Consider the following 18522-nt stretch of genomic DNA (forward strand, 5'->3'; position numbering starts at 1 on the left):
CCAAGCGGCAGGGATGCCTCCACTGGGCGGCGATGCAAGGCCCAGCCACCCTCCCAGGAATTGCCATCATCCGGGAGCGAGGGGGCTGGTGCTGCGTCTGCCACACCGGCTGTGGTGGAAGATCCGGGTGAGCCCCCACAGGGGCTTCCAATGGCAGAAGACGGTGTGGAGACAGCCAGGTTGGTGGTCTCCACAGAGGAGGAGGAGCCTGCTACTGAGCTGCACATGGGGCCTGGTGGGGGTAGTACCACTGGTGCAAGTGGTGCAGTCCAGGGCCAGGGTCAGGAGGCAGCACAGGTTACCACGGAGGGGCCTTTGCATGTCGCTGTCCCTGACCCTGTGACTGCACCACCATGCACCAGCAGGGAGGCCCCGTTCCAGGCCCGTCCGCAGGTAGGGGAGAGTGCCATGTCATCTGCCTCTCCACTACCTGTGGACGATGGGTCCCACAAACGTATGGGCTCCGTCCTGGTTGGTGTCGCGTTGCGCACGCGTGTCATTCGTGATGACATGCGTTCTTCCTGGGCGGAGAACGCACGCCATCATGGAGAGCAGCGTTGTGACGTGGCACTGCTGGGAGGGGCCCTGGTTGGTGGGTTCCTACATGTGTCACGCACTCTGGCAGACCTCTCCTCCTCTGTGGAGACTATGCGCCAGTCGTTCTCCACACCGTCTTCAGGCCCAGATTCCACCATGGCCCCCTGTGGACCTGGCCCGACCAACACAGCCAGCTTGGTGGAGCTCACATCCCTGCCACAGTCGGGAGTCGGCGACCCAGCAGGGGTGGACACCACAACTGGAGACCAGCTGATGGAGGATGTGCAGGCACCATCAGACACGGCACATGGACAGCAGGAGCAGGCTCTAGGTGGGAGAAATGATGGCTCGAGGCCATCAACATCAGAGGGGCAGGCATCGGCCAGAGGGCAGGAGGACCCAGGAATGGGAGGGTCTTCCGTGTGGCAGCGGTTGGGCCAGCAGATAGGTGCAGAGAAGCGGCGGGCGGAAGAGGTGCGGCTCACCATGGTCAGGGTGGAATTCTCTATGCGTCGGGCTTTGAGGCGGGCAGAGTGCCTCGAGGCAACTCGCAGGGAGTTGGAACAGGCCATGAGTGCCTCCCTGCGAGACCTTGGGGCCAGGACAGAGGCCCGCCTCCGGCAAATAGACATGGAGTTCGATGATGCCCTGGCCCGGGACACCCCAGAGTGAGCCACTGGACTTGCCCGCCGCCATTGTATATAGTTAGATAGTGTTAGGTTTCCTTTCGTTTTTTCTTTATTTTGGTTGTACTTAGACAATGCACCACGTTTTTGTATATAGTTTTTTATTAGGTAGTATTTTTGATAGGTTTTATTTCATCAGTTGGGCTCATGAACCCTGTATTGTTCATCTGTACATAGTTCACCATTGGATTATTCTCTTTTTATTTATTTTCACCTTGGAGCAATGGTTTTCACTTTCTCTTTTCCCTTGGATTTGCTTTGTTGGACTGTGACTTTGGACACCATTTCTTTTGGATTTCTTTGGATTATGATTTCTTGTTTTTTATTCTTTTACGGACATGCAGCTTTTCTTTTATTATTCCCATTGTTGTGTGTTGGATTTTGATTACAATCATGTTGTGTTTAATACATTTTTTTCTTCATACTTCGATGTGTGGTATTATCTCATTGGTTTCATGCATGTCATGATATGGGTTTTCACATTCACTTGCACCCATTGTGTGTGTGTGACGGACATGTATTCATTTACATACTTGCCATTGGGGTTGTATCATGTAATTGCCTTTTCTATGTGGGTGGATGCATTACTTGGTTGGGTCTTTGGGCTGGGGAGGCTGGCCATAAGGGCCATGATTGAGGATCGCCATGACCTGGGGGCAGTGGGACATGAGTGGGGGCCTGCTGGCAGGTGCCCTGCACTGCTGGGGGGTGGGGTGCAGGGGGACATGAGTGGGGGCCTGCTGGCAGGTGCCCTGCACTGCTGGGGGGTGGGGGTGCAGGGGGACATGAGTGGGGGCCTGCTGGCAGTTTCCCTGCACTGCTGGGGGGTGGGGTGCAAGGGGACATGAGTGGGGGCCTGCTGGCAGGTGCCCTGCACTGCTGGGGGGTGGGGGTGCAGGGGGACATGAGTGGGGGCCTGCTGACAGGTGCCCTGCACTGCTGGGGGGTGGGGGTGCAAGGGGACATGAGTGGGACATGAGTGGGGGCCTGCTGGCAGGGGCCCTGCACTGCTGGGGGGTGGGGGTGCAGGGGGACATGAGTGGGACATGAGTGGGGGCCTACTGGCAGGTGCCCTTCACTGCTGGGGGGTGGGGGTGCAAGGGGACATGAGTGGGGGCCTGCTGGCAGGTGGCCTGCACTGCTGGGGGTACAAGGGGCCTGTTCCAACTCCCTGCGAGTTGCCTCGAGGCACTCTGCCCACCTCAGGGCCCTCCGCATGGAGTTCTCTGCCCGACCATCGTGAGCCGCGCCTCTTCTGCCCGCTGTCGCTCTGCATCTATAGCATGGCCTAACCGCTGCCACACGGAAGACACTTCCAGTCCTGGGTCCTCCTGTCCTCTGGCCGATGCCTGCCCCTCCAATGACGAAGGCCCCAAGCCATCATGGCTCCCACCTTTTTGCTGCTGATGCTGTGCCTCTGCCTGTACCCTGGCTCTTGCTGCCTGCACATCCTCCTCCTGCTGGGGTGCAGTTGTTGATGTGGCCACCCCTGCTGGACGTCCGACTCCCAACTGTGGCAGGGATGTGTCCTCCACCAGCCTGGCTGCAGGGTCAGAGGCAGCTCCACAGGGTACCCAGGTGATACATGGGTGGGAAGATGGCATGGAGTATGACTGGTGCATAGGGGATTCCGTTGAGGAGGGGGTCGGAACAAGGTCCAGCAAATGGAGGTATCCGGCCCTGGTGAGCTGTCCCAGTAGGTCAACGCGGTCAACGAGCCATTCAAGATGACGTGCAGTCTCCTCATGAAAAGACTGCAGGTCACCTCGCATGGTCCGTTGACACAACGCCACCCTACCCAGGACAGGCTCAACCCAGACCCGGATAGCTACTTCCGCAGGGAGAGGAAGGCCAGTTGTTGTAAGCGGATCCCCTCCCTGAAAATGGGTCTGGACGTAGGCATCCCTGCTGGTGCGGGATGATGCAGTCACAGGATCGGGGATAGGATTACACACAGGCACCTCCGCGGTGGCCTGTGCTGCCTCCTGTCCTGCCCCTGCACTGCACCTCTAGCACCAGTGGAATCCTCACCTCCAGACCCCGTGTCTGTCCCTTGCACGGCCACCTCCTCCACCAAACCCCCCACCAACCTGGATGACTCTGTGCCATCTTCCTCCATCGGACCCTGTGGGGTCTCAGCTGCCCCTTTTGCTGCCGAGGAGTCCAACTCCGACCTCCGCCTCTTGGACCTTCCCTCGGCAGCTGCGGCCTGGGACGCGGCCCTGACAAGATGACAACCTGGGAGGCGAGCCGGGCCTTGCGTCTCCGGCTGGCTGGATGATCCCTGCCGCTGTGCTCCACAGCACCCTCTCTGCCCTCTTCTTCAGTTGACGCTGCAGACAGGGAGAGATAAAACACAGGCATCAGGGCACTGTACAATGGACTGATACACACATGACAGTTGCACATGAGTGGCATTGTTTAACTACAGACACGGCATCACACTCCACGACACACATTTCATTTTAACTCACACACATGAACATTTCAACAGCAATATTGCACCAGGTAGCACCATCCATACACATACAACAGCATGAACAGCCAAAGGTGAGCCTGACATCACATGAAACACAAGGAGTGCGCTAGACATGCACACACGCCAGACTGACAAGCATGCCTACATCTCCTCCAACTGTTACAGTGATGAGATCGCCATACATGTCACATCTGCCATTCATCCTTCTACATATCAGTGTCACGTGCATCCATGTTGCATCACAGTTGCACACTTGTCAGATACACATACATGCACATGTACACAGTGCAGATTCATGCGATACATGCATTATGAACCACCATCCATGCCAATGTACATGCACAGAAATTCAAACATGTGTGCTCCCACACCTGCATTTGCCCAGCATGCTTACCAACACATACACCATCAATGTGTCACACAACTGAGAGGACTCACATGTGGCACCCTCATGCCCATGTTCATACACATCCCTACATGGCCCTACATAAACACATATGCAACCTGCACACTACTGGCACACCACGACACGCACAGCGTACTATCAACATGCATGTACACTTACCGCTCGACTCCAGATGGGTCTGCCTCTCAAGGATCTCGACGTAGAGCGCTGGGCATATGCGTTCCAGGACCCTCATTTGATAGTTCGACAGCTGGCCCCGGCTCCCCTTGGCATCCGCTGCCTTAGCGAGGCGCCGGGCCTTGTTGAGGGTCCTGGACCTGAAGTCCTCCCAGCGCTTCTTGACATGATGTAAGTCGCGGACTGCCACCCCCTCCGCGTTGATGGCAGTCACAATGTCCATCCAGATCCTGGTCTGTCCTTCATTGTCGGCGCGCAAACTTTCAAAGAGGCCATCATACTGCCCCAGGACTTGCTCCACCAGGACACCAACTTCGGTGGCAGTGAAGCTGGTGGCCCTCTGCCTCTCTGGCTGGGGGTTGCCAGTGCTCCCAGATGGTGTTGTGCTGGACATGGCAACCCCAGCGGCAGGAGTGGTTGGGCAACTGGGTCCTGGGGCTGGGCCGTGGAGCGATGGAATCCCAGTCGGGAGTCTTCGGTTCCATCAGGCGTGGTCACAGCAACTACACCCCTGGCTGACGTGCAGGCAGCAAATGGCAGGGCACGTGGGCAGCAGGCAGTCAGGCAGCAGCAGATGGCAGGTGGGAGCATGCTCAGGGCTCTGGGGGGCAGTAATTCAGCCTTCTGGTCTTCCGTGTGTTTTCGCGTGGCCAGCTTGATACGGAGTGATTTCGCACGTGAAAAAATTGCACGTCAGCGTGTAATTCGAGGAAAGGGCCTTGGCGCGTAAGCACGTCAGCACACGCACGCAATTTCATTGGACCAAAGGACCTTAGCGCGTAAGTTACATTAGGCGCGCGGGCGTTTCCCTCATAGCACATGATGACAGAGCACACGTGGAAAAACTGCACGTCCGAGTGTCATCGTGTGTAATTGGAGGAAAGCACCCGCATGCACGCGTATCTGACGTGTACGTGTGGGCCGGTTTAAAAGCTACGTGTAGGACACCATTTCCTTGTACGTGCTTTTCGTGGAGAGCGAGTGGGTGAAATCTGCACTTCTTGTCTGTTCACACGCGATTACTTCACAGCGTTTCTAGTGCATACTCCCTGTTACCTCTGACAGCTCTTTTCTGATTTTTTGTTGGGCCCGTTTCCTCAAACAGAGTTCACTTCTCCTTTTGTCCTGTCTCCTCAGACAGCGTACAATTCTTCTTTTGGCAGGGGTGTTGCCAACACGCACACACGTGTATTTTTCACGTTCTTTTTCCAGGCAGATGGTGAGTTCCGCATGTACTTGGCAACTGTGCTTGCCCCGTGTGTCACGTTCCCCTTCAGAGGTCATTGTAGGCTGCGTGTATTACGCGTACGCTTATTTTTGTGTTTCTGGGTGCCACAGTGTAGTGCGGGTTCATTTTTTCACGCACGTGGTCTACGAGGGGTTGCGTGCACGTTAATTTTTGATTTTGGGCAGCCTGTGCGTTGCGTGACTCGTCATCTTCCCCCAGTGGTCACAGACAGCCTTGTTAGAGCACTAGGGTAGAAATTCCATCTAGTATCCTACCCCTTTGCCCAGGACAATAGTTTACTGCAACTCCCATACGCACAACAACATCAGTGCCATGGTTGGGAGGCGGCCATGCGGTAAGAGAGGCAAAGGTGGCCGACCTTCAAAAGGTGGGCATGGTGGGCACGGTAGGGGACGTGGCTGGGATTTGCAGGGTACCCCTATACCCCCATGTGTGGAGGAACAATCAGGGACACCCATGTCCCCCCATGGTTGAGGAAAACGTGGCTGACACCATCCCAGCTCAGCCCCTGTTGGACCAGCCCATTGTGGCACCTGACCTGGCACAGGATGACTCCCTGGCTGACTTCCAGGTCAGCAAGTCTAGGCCACATGTGGCAGTGCAAGTTGTTGTCACCAAGTCATGTGGATCTGGGGCAGCTATGTCATCTGCTGCCCCAAGTATGCAGGGTGGGGAGGCTGCAGGGGCAGCTGCAGCTCCATCCACCCCAGCTCTGACTCTCCCAGCCAGGACAGTGTCAGTCCAGGTCCATCAAACTGACGTCCCCCCTGCCGATATTACCCTGCAACCAATGCCTGCATCAAGACCTATGGTCATTGTGTATTCCCACACTCCTACTACCCAGTCCACAGGTGATTCTGCCCCTACTGACCAGAGCGGCATAAGCCACTCTGGCTCTACTCCACCTTTAAAGAAGAGGAAGAAGGGTGCTCTGGCACGACAAGCTGAGACCCCAGACACGGCTACACACTCCGGTACCTCAAGGAAGCCTTGCTTTAATGAGGTGGAACTTGATGCACTTGGGTCCTATGTGTCGGCACATAGCCACGAAATGCTGGTGACTGCAGGATCCAAGACCACAACTGGTCAACGTAAGGCACACTGCCAGATCATCGCCAACCGCATAAGTGCCCTTGGATTTGTGAGGCGCACAGCTGATGATTGCTACAAGCGGTGGAATGACCTGAAAGGCAGAGCAAAGAACAAGCTGGCCTCAAATCATGCTGCTACTCTGGTGACTGGTAGTGGGTCTCCACAAGAGGACAACAAACTCACTGAACATGAGTCTGCTGCTGGGGCCTTCGTCACAGAGGAACAGATCCAAGGTGTGGGAGAACTACCTGATTATGATGCATTGTCCGGTGAGTGCCCATGCATGTATGTGCAATGCATGTGTATGTTGTTTGGGTGACGGGTTCTGATTGAGTGCCAGGTGAGGGTGTGTGTGTCTGAGTGGTATGGGTCACCCATGTGCTTCATCCAAAACATTCAGCGGCCTTGGATTTGGGTGTGACAGTATCCCTTCTGCCCTCAGTAGTAATTTAGTGCAACATTACGGCAATTGCCCTTGAAGTGGCATCTTGCAACAACATTGTTTGTATTTTTCAGTGTTCGTTCAGGCTGATTGTTTCAATTCTCCCACTTTTGCTACACATTCCTCAGCCCTATTGTCACATTTGTGACATGCTTCTGTCATTGGTGAACTCCACATTGGCCCACATGTCTTACCTTGTTAGGTGAATGATTTGACCATTCAGGCTGATCGAGTATTGGCCTGATCACTTACATTTTTGGGGCCTGTTTGAATGTGGAACATGATAGTTGTTTCCTGTCATGTTGAAGTGCACAACCATTGATGTGTAGATCGGCCTGCAATCACTGTATTTTTGTACACTGGATGTGTTGCAGTGTGTGGCACATGCCTATTTTGTCACACTATGTAGCATTTTTCATCTCATCATGTCCATCTCACATGGATGGCTGACAGTACTCATTCACTGACATATGGATGTACTTGTGGAATGTACCATGGCTATGGTACATGCCATCTGTGTGATGGCATGTGTCATGTATGTGTATTGGACATGCCACTCACAGGCCAATGTGTGATGGCAGTGCTACCCAGCATGCAGCAAATGTGTTTCTCTTCCATCTTGGTGTCATCAGTGTCTGCCTTTTGCCTCCCCTGTGCATGCATGGGAGGGTTATAGTCATGTGGGACAAGTGTAAAGTATGTAGTGGTTCTGTAGCTTGTCAGGCCTATTTGTGTGCTATGGTGCTAATGCCTGTTTCCATTTTTTGTCTTTCATGTTTTTGCAGGGGATGACGCACTTGATGCTGTTGAGGAGATGGTGCAGACCCAGGAGGGATCTCAGGCACGACCGGGCACCAGTGGGGGACGTGGTGTGGTGGTAGGTGAGAACCCAATCTATCCAGGGGTGTCTCTGGGTGCACCTCCCCAGACCTCTATTCAGGTGCAGATTCGGATGATGAGACCTATGTACCGTTGCAGGTAAGTGTTTCTGGCAGGGATTCTGTTCTGTCCAACCCACCTGCACCAGGGGTATAACCCTCTATGGGGATGTCAGTGTTGGTAAGTGCGCGTTTGGCGGTTACGGATGCAGGGTCACACTCCACAACATCTGATCCTGTTCCTGGGCCAGCAGATCAGAGGGAGAATGCAGTCCTGCACCCTCAGGCAGTGCCAGCACAGCAAGGTGCAGATCGCCTTGCCCCAAACAGGTGTGGTGCCCGCCGACGCAGTGGCCGTACGCCACCAGGCAATACCGCATGGGAACAATCCATGTACGGTATGGCAACCCAACAGGCAGCATCAGTTCAGATGATGGCTCAAGCAACGGAGAGGGTGGCCACTTCCATTGTCTCCCCCTGAAAGGGAGATGAAGCAACTACAGCAGGCAACAGACTCCATTTGCCAATCACACAGGGAGGACATGTTGGCGTCCAACAGGGACCGATGGGCGGCACTGGAGACTCTATGCCAATCGATATCAATAGAGTCCCAGGGCCACAGGGGAAGCCCTGGGGGTAGAACTCCATCACCTCAGGGAGACTCTTGTTGACCTTGAGGCTTCCACTAACTTGAGGACAGAACAGCAGCTGGAGCGGCTGACACGTTCGCTCTCAGCTGAGATGCAGGCAACTCAGGAGGAGATCCGGGCATCACGTCAGGTGCTGCATGGGGATCTCCGCACTATAATCCTACAGAACGAGACCTTCCACACCTGTATGCTTGCTGCCATGGAGGACCATACCAGGGCTTTGCGTGGGCTGCCTCCCATAGCACCACCACCTCCTGATGCAGCAGCTGAGGGTGATGAGAGCGACAGCAGCAGTTCTCCCACATTGGCATAGCTGTGCAGGCCATGAGCCCATGGAGGTGTTTTTTTCCCCAACATCCACACAGGTGGCTGTTGGTGCGCACCCTGTCCTCGGACCTCCTGGGTGGCCTCCCACCCCCCGTCCCCCACATGGCCATTTTTGATTTTTTTTTTTTACAGTGTGTTGCCTTGTGTGGCTCCCGTGGGCATCCACTGTATTCCGGCTGGGCACATGCAGGCTTGTCCTGAGTTCGGGTTAGATGCTTGGGTTCGTGAGACGCACACCCCTCCTGCTTCCCGTTTCCATGGGCTTGCAAAGGGTGTGCCCAAGTGACAGTGACTTACACAGTGACGTTGGACTCCCATTAGCTGTGTGGGCAGTCTGTAGTCAATACTGTGTATACATTCCTAGTGGATATTGTTGTTGTATTGTACACTGCATGGTGTATTAATATGTGCTTGTGCATCCATGTCTTCCTCCTAATTTGCAGGTTCATTCCTCATGTCTGCACAAGGCCGTCTACTTTGGAGATGGAGTTCATGTTGTAAGCAGTGCACTTACACATTTGCGTGGCAGCAACACTGTACAGTTGGAAGGGGGCGATGTGCTGGCATAATCAGGTTGTAAGACTACCACTACTTTAACTTAGTACTGTCATGTTTTTGCTATGTTTGAGGTTGTGTAGCTGCATTGCATTGTTGGTAAGTATTTGGTCATGTGTGTTGTTAGTTCTACATTACTGGGAGCATATTGTGTGTGGCCAGTTTCCATTAGGGAGACTGTACTTTGTGACACTTGTGTCAGGTTTTGGGTATTGCTTTGTTTGCTCTCACATAGCATGACATGCCATGGTGTGTTGGGTGGCGTTGCTGGGGAGGGGGTTGGGTGACATGGCACGGTTGTCATGTTGTATTTTGCAAGGGGGTAATGAATTTAGCAGCATACAAGTGTGTCTTTTGATGACACAGCATTGGTGGTGTTTGTGTAGGTAGGGATGCACACAATGTAACACTTCCAGGTGACCAATCTCAGGCTGGTATGGTTGTGACAGTTGGCTGTCCCTTATGTCATCATCATTGATTGTCAGATGGTATGTGCCAGGGCTGTGTGCCCTCCACAGGGGTGTGATTTTAAGTGAAGTAATTAGCCACCAGCTGCATACGGGCTGCCTCACCCCGTGCCCTTTCCCCTCCCATGCGCAGCGGCCGTGCATGTGGTTGGGGATGTGGGGGCACCACCATATCCACGGGTAGGCCCCGGCGTGTTGCAACGTTGTGCAGGACACATGCTGCCACTATGATCCTGCACACTACTGGGGGAGCGTATAACAGCTGCCCACCAGAACGGTCAAGGGAGCGAAAGCGTGACTTGAGCACTCCAAATGTGTGCTCCACTATGCCCCGGGTTGCAATGTGGGCTGTGTTGTATCTTACCTCGGGTGGCGTTGTGGGGTGGGGTTCCGAATTGGCATCATCATGTGGGTTTTCAGAGGGTAGGCACTGTCCCCTGGGGAGGTGGTGATGGGTATCATTAGTGGGGTTGTGACATTACTCAATATCTGACATGCATGCATGTGCTGTGGCATTTATACTCACCGAGCAGCCATGTATCGCCATGCCGCCCAGCTTCTAGGTCCCGCTTTAGGGTTGACATTCTGTAAATCAAACTGTCGTGGGTGGACCCTGGATAGTTGGCATATACTGAGGTGATGATTCCCTTGGCATCACATACTACCTGGACGTTGATGGAATGCCAGTGTTTGCGGTTTCTATAGATGTGCTCTGATGCCCTGGGGGGACGTAGAGCCACATGGGTGCAATCAATGGCACCTAGGACTTTGGGGAATAGTGCCACCCCGTAGAAATCCTGGATGGCAGCCTGCCTTTCTGCAGGTGTTCTGGGCAGGTATATGTGCCTGCGGACTGATGGGCGTGCAGTCATGATGGCCAAGACCTGGTGTAGGCAGCGTGACTGCGTGGCCTGTGAATCCCCCACTCCCCCACTATAGCACTTGTCCGCTGAAATGATCCAGTGGCCAAGAAGTGCAGTACATTGAGGACCTTCTCCAGGGGGCTGAGGGCTTGGGAGCACAGGGTGGGTGATGTGAGGTCATCCTCCCACTCACTCACCAGGTCGAGTATTATGTGAGGTGGAAACCTGTACCTCCCATACACCTGGTCATCAGGCATCCCAAAAAGGCTGGTTCTGGGTGTGAAAATTCTGGGCCTGACTATCCTCTTCCTCCTCCTGCGGTATCCCACGACCACTGCTGCTAGGAACAGCATATTCATCCTGGCGTCTGAGCTTGTTTGTTGTTTGCGCTCACTTTTATGCTGCGCGGGTCCACGTACGCCTGCTTCCTGCTGGCGTACGTGTTTCCGATTAGCGCGTCTTTTTTGGCGCATGCGTTAGCCCCGTTCGAATCCATGAATACGTGTTTTGAACGTGCGTGTGGGTGTTCTGCGCATTTGCCTCCTGTACTTCCCCCGTGACGCCCACATTTTCACGTGTTGTTCCCCATTCCGCGTGTCACGCCCTCTGTTCCTCCTACTTTTGTTGTGTGCACCGCGCTATGTGCGATTTCGCTGTGCGCGTAGCGCACGCTGTATGGAGACGTGTGCGCCACGCAGAATTTTGGTGCACATCCTGGGATTTACATGCGCACAGACTTCCATGAATCGCTGTGCGCGGGTTTCGCTGCGATTTTCGCACTGGCACTGCGATTCGCACGCTTTTGCTGAAAATTTCAGCGCACATTAATTCCATGAATCAGCCTGTGTATGTGCATTCATTTGACACTTTTGAAAAAATAAAACGTGGGTGGATTTCCAGCAAACTTGCATAAGAGCATTGGCAAGGATCTACAAGCATGGTTTTGCAAATGTGCCAGGGTTTTATTATGACTGAGGGGAAGCCGGTGGCCATGGGCAGTGGCCAGATTGTCCAGTTCATGGAATAAGGTAATGATCCAGACAATCTGGCTACTGGCCATGACCAGAAGGGACAAAACATAGGATTAAAGTGGCCATGTCCACCTGGGACTGGTTTTGTGATGAAGTAATTCGAAATTAGGATAGATCTGAAAGGGAAGAAAAATGTGTTTGTGGTGATATGGTCATAGGGTTCTCTTTTTGCCTTCTGCAGGCCTCCATGGAAAGCGAAGAGGGCCCTGTATGGAACCCTTGCCTTCTCTTTCAATGGCGGCCATGTGGAAAAGGATTTTCCTTCCTACGTCCCGCGTCCCGGTGTAAGAAGCAAAATCCTCTTTTTTGGCACCTCGGGTTCCGGCTTTGGGAACCTAGGTTACTAATGGCCTTCATCCCCCATTTCAGGGGCTGGAATGGGGGGATAATGGTCCAGAGACCTCGTAATCCACCCTCGCTTCACTTGGGCTGCTGGCACGGTATCCAATCTTGCAGTCCCTGGAACGGAGGATGAACGCCACAATATTCCCATTAGCATAACACAAAATGCAAATGGAAATGTTGGAAAATCTTATTGAGTCTATGTACTTTACTGAGAAATATAAAGTAGATGGAGTCTATACGTTTTCTTTTAGTTCTATTTTTTAACTGTGAAAGGTGGTTCCTAAAGGAACATTTGTTTTGGATGTATTTGTTTTGGCAGGCGACCTTAGAACGAGAGGTGGGAGGTTAATGAGGGAAGAGACACCAAACACTAATATGGAGGGATAGGTGGACAGGGGAAAATGTTGTGCATGTGTTATTTCTAAGGTGGGGGCAGTATTTCTCATGCTCCTTGATTACAGCAGTGGTGGTGTCTCTTGGGGAGAAGGGATGGCATTAGCTGATTATATTTTAAGATAAATAGCAGTTTTGCTAAAAGTATGTGCTGTGTACTACATTATTAATGGATGAGTAGGAATAGGTGTTGGAGCTATGCAAGGGTAATTTTGAAGTTAAAAGTTCGTAAATAAGTAGAAAATGCAGTTCCGAATTGTCTGCGAAGAACAGATCTTATCGTGAAGTGCGTACGGGTTCTCCCACATGTCATCATGCCATGCACCAGCATATGCTCATGTGGCACTCTCCGGAAGGTCTGCAATGAAGTCAGATGTTCATTCATAGATGTTATGGTCAAGTTGCACTAATAAAAACCTATGAAATTCAATGAAAAAACTTTGTTAACGGGACGTTATGTTTAAGTTGCACTAATAAAAACCTATGAAATTCAATGAAAAAACTTTGTTAAGGGGATATTATGGTTAAGTTGCGCTAATAAAAACCTATGAAATTCAGTGAAAAAACATTGTTAAAGGGACGTTATGGTTCCAAGAAAAACCGAAAACCCTCTGAAATTCGCAAGTTACGGTAAGCTGAGCAACCATAACTCGCGCCACCACGGTGCACTGCTAAGACTAACACACAGGACATCAAAGATGACATCACAATTGTCAATGATGACATCACATGTGCATTTACCTTTCATGAAAAGTCTGCACAAGGGATTCCTATTGTAATGTTAATAAAAATGTGTCAAGGATCAATGGAATAAATATCATGAGGTATGTAGTGCATTAAGTAATGCATTAATCCAAATAGCATTGTATTATGAAGTTTTTTCCAATATACTAAGGTACACATGTAGTAACATAGGCATAGTGTGCAGCAGACATGAAGATCCAATAATATTCTTGCCATGTTAAATACTAAAATTATAAATGCTTTCTTATTAGAGTCTTGCATACTGTGAAACATTTAATAAGTACCTAATCAAACCCACTTACTCCATTATTGCATTACTGCACACAAAACACAAACAGACAACAACACATACAAATAGTAAACAAAAAAAACAGCAGTATTACCCGACAATCTTCATAACCTAACTGATTATCTTTATGCGCATAAATGATTTCTCTGCTTCAAAGTTACTACTTCCCTATTTATGACCATCACATATTGTGACTAGACCCTAAGGACAGTAGTGTAAGTGCAATGTGTAGAAATATGAGCATAAACAGGGAAAGTACACTAATAAAAAAACAGAATTATAAGACAGTGTTGATAACCGTACTAATCATCTTCATACATAGAAAGCATTGCTGTCTTCCAAGTCTGTTTTTTCCCCTTTGCTATGTTTCATATGCTTTGAGTGGACCCTAAGTGAATTACTGTAAGAACATATTCGAAGTATAAGTCTACAAATATAGTACTTTGTACTATAGTATAGTGAATTTTTAGTTCCTGGCGGTTACTGGCCTAGATAGATCAGTAAAGGAAAAAAGAGTGAGCCAGACATGTGATGTCATCAGTGATGTCCTGGGAGTTAGTCTTAGCAGTGCACAGTGGTGGCACGGGTTATGGTTGCTGAGCTTACCATAACTTGCGAATTTCAGGGGTTTTTCGGTTTTACTTGGAACCATTATGTCCCTTTAACAGCGTTTTTTTCACTGAATTTCATAGGTTTTTATTAGCACAACTTAACCATAACATCCCCTTAACGTTTTTTCATTGAATATATATATTACATGGCCACGCTAGTGGCCATGTAGTTATGGTTAAGTTGCTGTTTCCATAGGAAGAGCACTTTTTGGGCGCCTTATAACTTCGCTCCCCCTGGACGAATCCTCACCAACCTTTGCAAAAAAAAGTATATAGCCCACTTTGAATTTTTTTGCAAAGTTTGGTGAGGATTCGCCCAGGGGAGGCAAAGTTATAAGGGGGTCCCAAAACTTTTTTTTTTCTCCATAGACTGAATGGGGAAAAAACTTTGCTCGTGCCTACAGCCCAAACCGCTGGATGGATGTTCACCAAATTTGGACCAGGAGTAGCGGCTTCGTCCCGAAAACGTGCTTTTGCAAATTTGGTGAAAATCAATCCAGTAGTTTTTTTTTTAAATGACCAAAAAGTAGGTAAAAAAAAATTAGTGATATCTGTGTTCGGTCCACGGACACACTTCCCTGTTCGCTCAGCGGACAGTGTCCTGAATGGCCAATCGGCTTACGTCATGTCCCCGGACATGCAACGTGTTTGCTGATTGGATGACGTAGAGCGTGAAGTACGTCAGATTTTCAGTAGCGCCCACCATCTTGGGTCCGCGGACAGCGTGGTGAAACATGGTTGAAAAATTGGATTTAGTAGAGTGTGTTGGTGTGTAGGAGTGTTTGGGGAGGGTGGAAGAGTATGAGATGGGTTGAATGTTGTATTTTTTATGTGGTAGACCCTCTTGTTGTGTTCGATTTGTCTGCGGACAACACGGCTGTTCTGAAATCTTCTTAATAAACTAAATGGGGGTGTTCTGAGGACGCAACATGTGTCCGTGGTGTTCGCAAGCAAGGTGAAACTGTCCTAAGAACACTCGCGGTGTCCTGAAAGTCCTTAAGTAAAGAAGTTGGGGTGTCCTCAGGACGCTGTCCATATTGTTCGCTGGTAAGTTCAAATTGTTCTAAGAACACTTGCAGTGTTCTGAAATGTTGTTAAATAAATGAAATGGGGGTGTCCTGAGAACGCGGTGTCCTGAAATGTTTGTAAATAAACAAAATGGGGGTGTCCTGATGCCGCTGTCCGTATTGTTCGCTGGCAACTTGAAAGTGTTTTAAGAGCAGTCGTGGTGTCCTGAAATGTTCGTAAATAAACAAAATGGTCCTGAGGACACTGTCCATATTGTTCGCTGGCAAGTTGAAAGTGTTCTAAGAACACTCGCGGTGTCCTGAAATGTTCGTAAATAAACAAAATGGGGGTGTCCTGAGGACACTGTCCATATTGTTCGCTGGAAAGTTTAAAGTTAAGAACAGTCGCGGTGTCCTGAAATGTTCGTAAATAAACAAAATGGGGGTGTCCCGAGGACGCTGTCCATATTGTTCGCTGGCAAGTTGAAAGTGTTCTAAGAACACGCGCGGTGTCCTGAAATGTTCGTAAATAGACAAAATGGGGGTGTCCTGAGGACGCTGTCCGTATTGTTAGCTGGCAAGTTGAGTGTTCCAAGACCACTCGTGGTGTCTTGAAATGTTCGTAAATAAACAAAATGGGGGTGTCCTGAGGACGCTGTCCGTATTGTTCGCTGGCAAGTTGAAAGTGTTCTAAGAACACTTTTGGTGTCCTGAAATGTTCGTAAATAAACAAAATGGGGGTGTCCTGAGAACACTGTCCGTATTGTTCGCTGGCAACTTGAAAGCATTCTAAGAACACTCGCAGTGTCCTGAAATGTTCGTAAATAAACAAATTGTGGGTGTCCTGAGGACGCTGCCCAGATTGTTCGCTGGCAAGTTGAAAGTGTTTTAAGAACACTCGCGGTGTTCTGAAATGTTCGTAAATAAACAAAATGGGGGTGTCCTGAGGACGCTGTCCATATTGTTCACTGGCAAGTTGAAAGTGTTCTAAGTACACTCATTATGTCCACGGAGATTAAAAGTTCCCATGAGGCATAGTTAAAATGTTTGACTTTAGGGGTGTGATATGCTGCAGTGGTTGTGGCCAGAGCATAGTCTCTTGGGAGCATGGCCATATGGCCCTGCACCCAAGACTCTATGCCCTGGCCACAACCACCGCAGCATATCACACTCATAGTGGCTTATAACTTTGGGATCCAAAAACAAATGTATAAGGAACAAAGTAATAAGCCACTATGGGTGTGATATGCTGCGATGGTTGTACTTATAATATACTTACTGTTTGGTTTAGTAACTGGAGTACATGTATTTCTTGTTCAATTCTGTGATAAAAGAAAAGATCATGTTAGTATTGGTATTTTGTAACGACTTATAACATTGAATAATCAAATTTTTTTTTACCCTCATATTTAGTACATTACAAACCAGTGTACTGTACAATTTGCTCAGTTTCTGTGTTTGTTGCTAAAATCATTGGGTCCGTGGCAGAAAATAAAATCCATGTTGGGTTAAAAAAACCTTTTTTGTTATGCTACAGTCTATTTGTTTGTTTTCAGTGTTTACTTGTTGTTTCTGGCTAATGCTCTATATATTGGCTTGTTGCAGATTTTTGGAGCAGTTACATATCATTTATTTGTTTGGATATTGTAAAATTTTGGGTTAGATAGATACCAGTTGGTGTATTCTAACTGTCTATTTTTTTGCTCCAATTTAGTGGTATTCATTTATCTGATTACTTGTTGTAGAATCTTTGGGCAGTTAGATACCTGTTGGAATATTTTAACAGAAGTTAGTTAAGGTTTAAGTACAGTTTAGTTCATAAACTTTGGTGTAAAGAACATTAAATACGCGTTTGAAAGATTTGCTGGTAATTTCTGCTTTAGAGTAATGGTACTATCATTACATTGAAACCATCGACATTTCTTTTTTATATATGCAGCGTAGTGACCTGAATTGGTTGTGGCTCCTGCGTGATAGATTATACCTATTGTTGTGAAGGTTTTCTTACCAAGTGATACTTGACCATGTGTGGATCCAGTCAGCTTGCAGTTGTTTTGGTACCACCTGCATTGTAACGTAGAAGCATTAGTATTATGTATTTACTATGTGTTTGTATTAATAAGGTGGAGCGATTATCCAAATTGCAGGGAGTACATCATCTACCATGGTTTGCATTTTGTACAAGTTGCCGAAATGGAAGGGATTCACAATTATGTATTGATATATATACAAAGCGTTCATTGGGGATTTGTTCTTGTGTCACATTGTTGCAGAGAGTGCATATATGTCCCCACATGTATGAAATCTGGAAGATTTCATTTATAGGTATGTTTTAATTTTCCAGTACTTGTAGTAAGTACATTAGACATGCTTGGGATCTTCCTGCGAGTTTATAGTGAATTTAACCATTCCAGCACAGTAGTCCAATTGTTGTCTTATTCCATAAACACTATACGTATTGTCAGGATTGTTTGTTGCGTTTCTATGAAGTACTAACATTTGCAGACACATTTGGTCTATACCGTGTAAGTACATTTTGTTAACAATTGGTGGCAATTGAAATAGAGTATTCATTGCTACATTTGCGTAGCAACTTACTCCAACTATATTTGAGAGTTTAAATGGACCAGGTAGTTCTGTATCGGATTGATATTTTTTTTAGTTTGTCTTCCTTCTTTGACAAAGTACTTGGTTTACTTTCCCTAATTGGTTCTTTTATGTTTGTGGTACTTGATGAAGTTTTAGTTTCTTTTACTCTCTTTGGAGGATTTGCAGTGACATCCTGTTGCATTTCTGTTTGATTTAGTTTTCTTTTACAACGTTTTACTTTTTGTGGAACAGAATATGTGTTTAGATGGGGGGTGTATAGTGAGCGAAGTCTATTGTATTCTAAAATGCAAGGAATATCAGCGTTTACTTTACTTGCATCAAAGTTGATTAGAAATAGACCGTCAAGTGTACATAAGTGTGATAGTGCTACATAGCTCATGCCTTCTTTAAAGACTGTTACCAATGTCTATCATTGCTTTGTCTAGGGTAAGACCTTGTGATTTATGAATGGTGACTGCGTATGCAAGAGTTAGAGAAAATTGTTCTCTGCGTACATACATGACTTTGAAGAGAAGGAATCGAGCCGTTGAGCATCCTATCCTTTTTACTTCTGAAAGTTTGTCAAAGAGAATATTGACAAACTGAATTTTGTTGTCACGTGGGTATGTTTGAAAGCCAACAACTGTACCCAGTGCTCCATTAACTAGTCCTTGGTCCATGTCAAGGTTACGTTTAAGCATTACT

Source organism: Ambystoma mexicanum, chromosome 11 (assembly GCF_040938575.1).
Source record: "Ambystoma mexicanum isolate Mex_15411 chromosome 11, UKY_AmexF1_1, whole genome shotgun sequence".
Lineage (NCBI taxonomy): Eukaryota > Metazoa > Chordata > Amphibia > Caudata > Ambystomatidae > Ambystoma > Ambystoma mexicanum.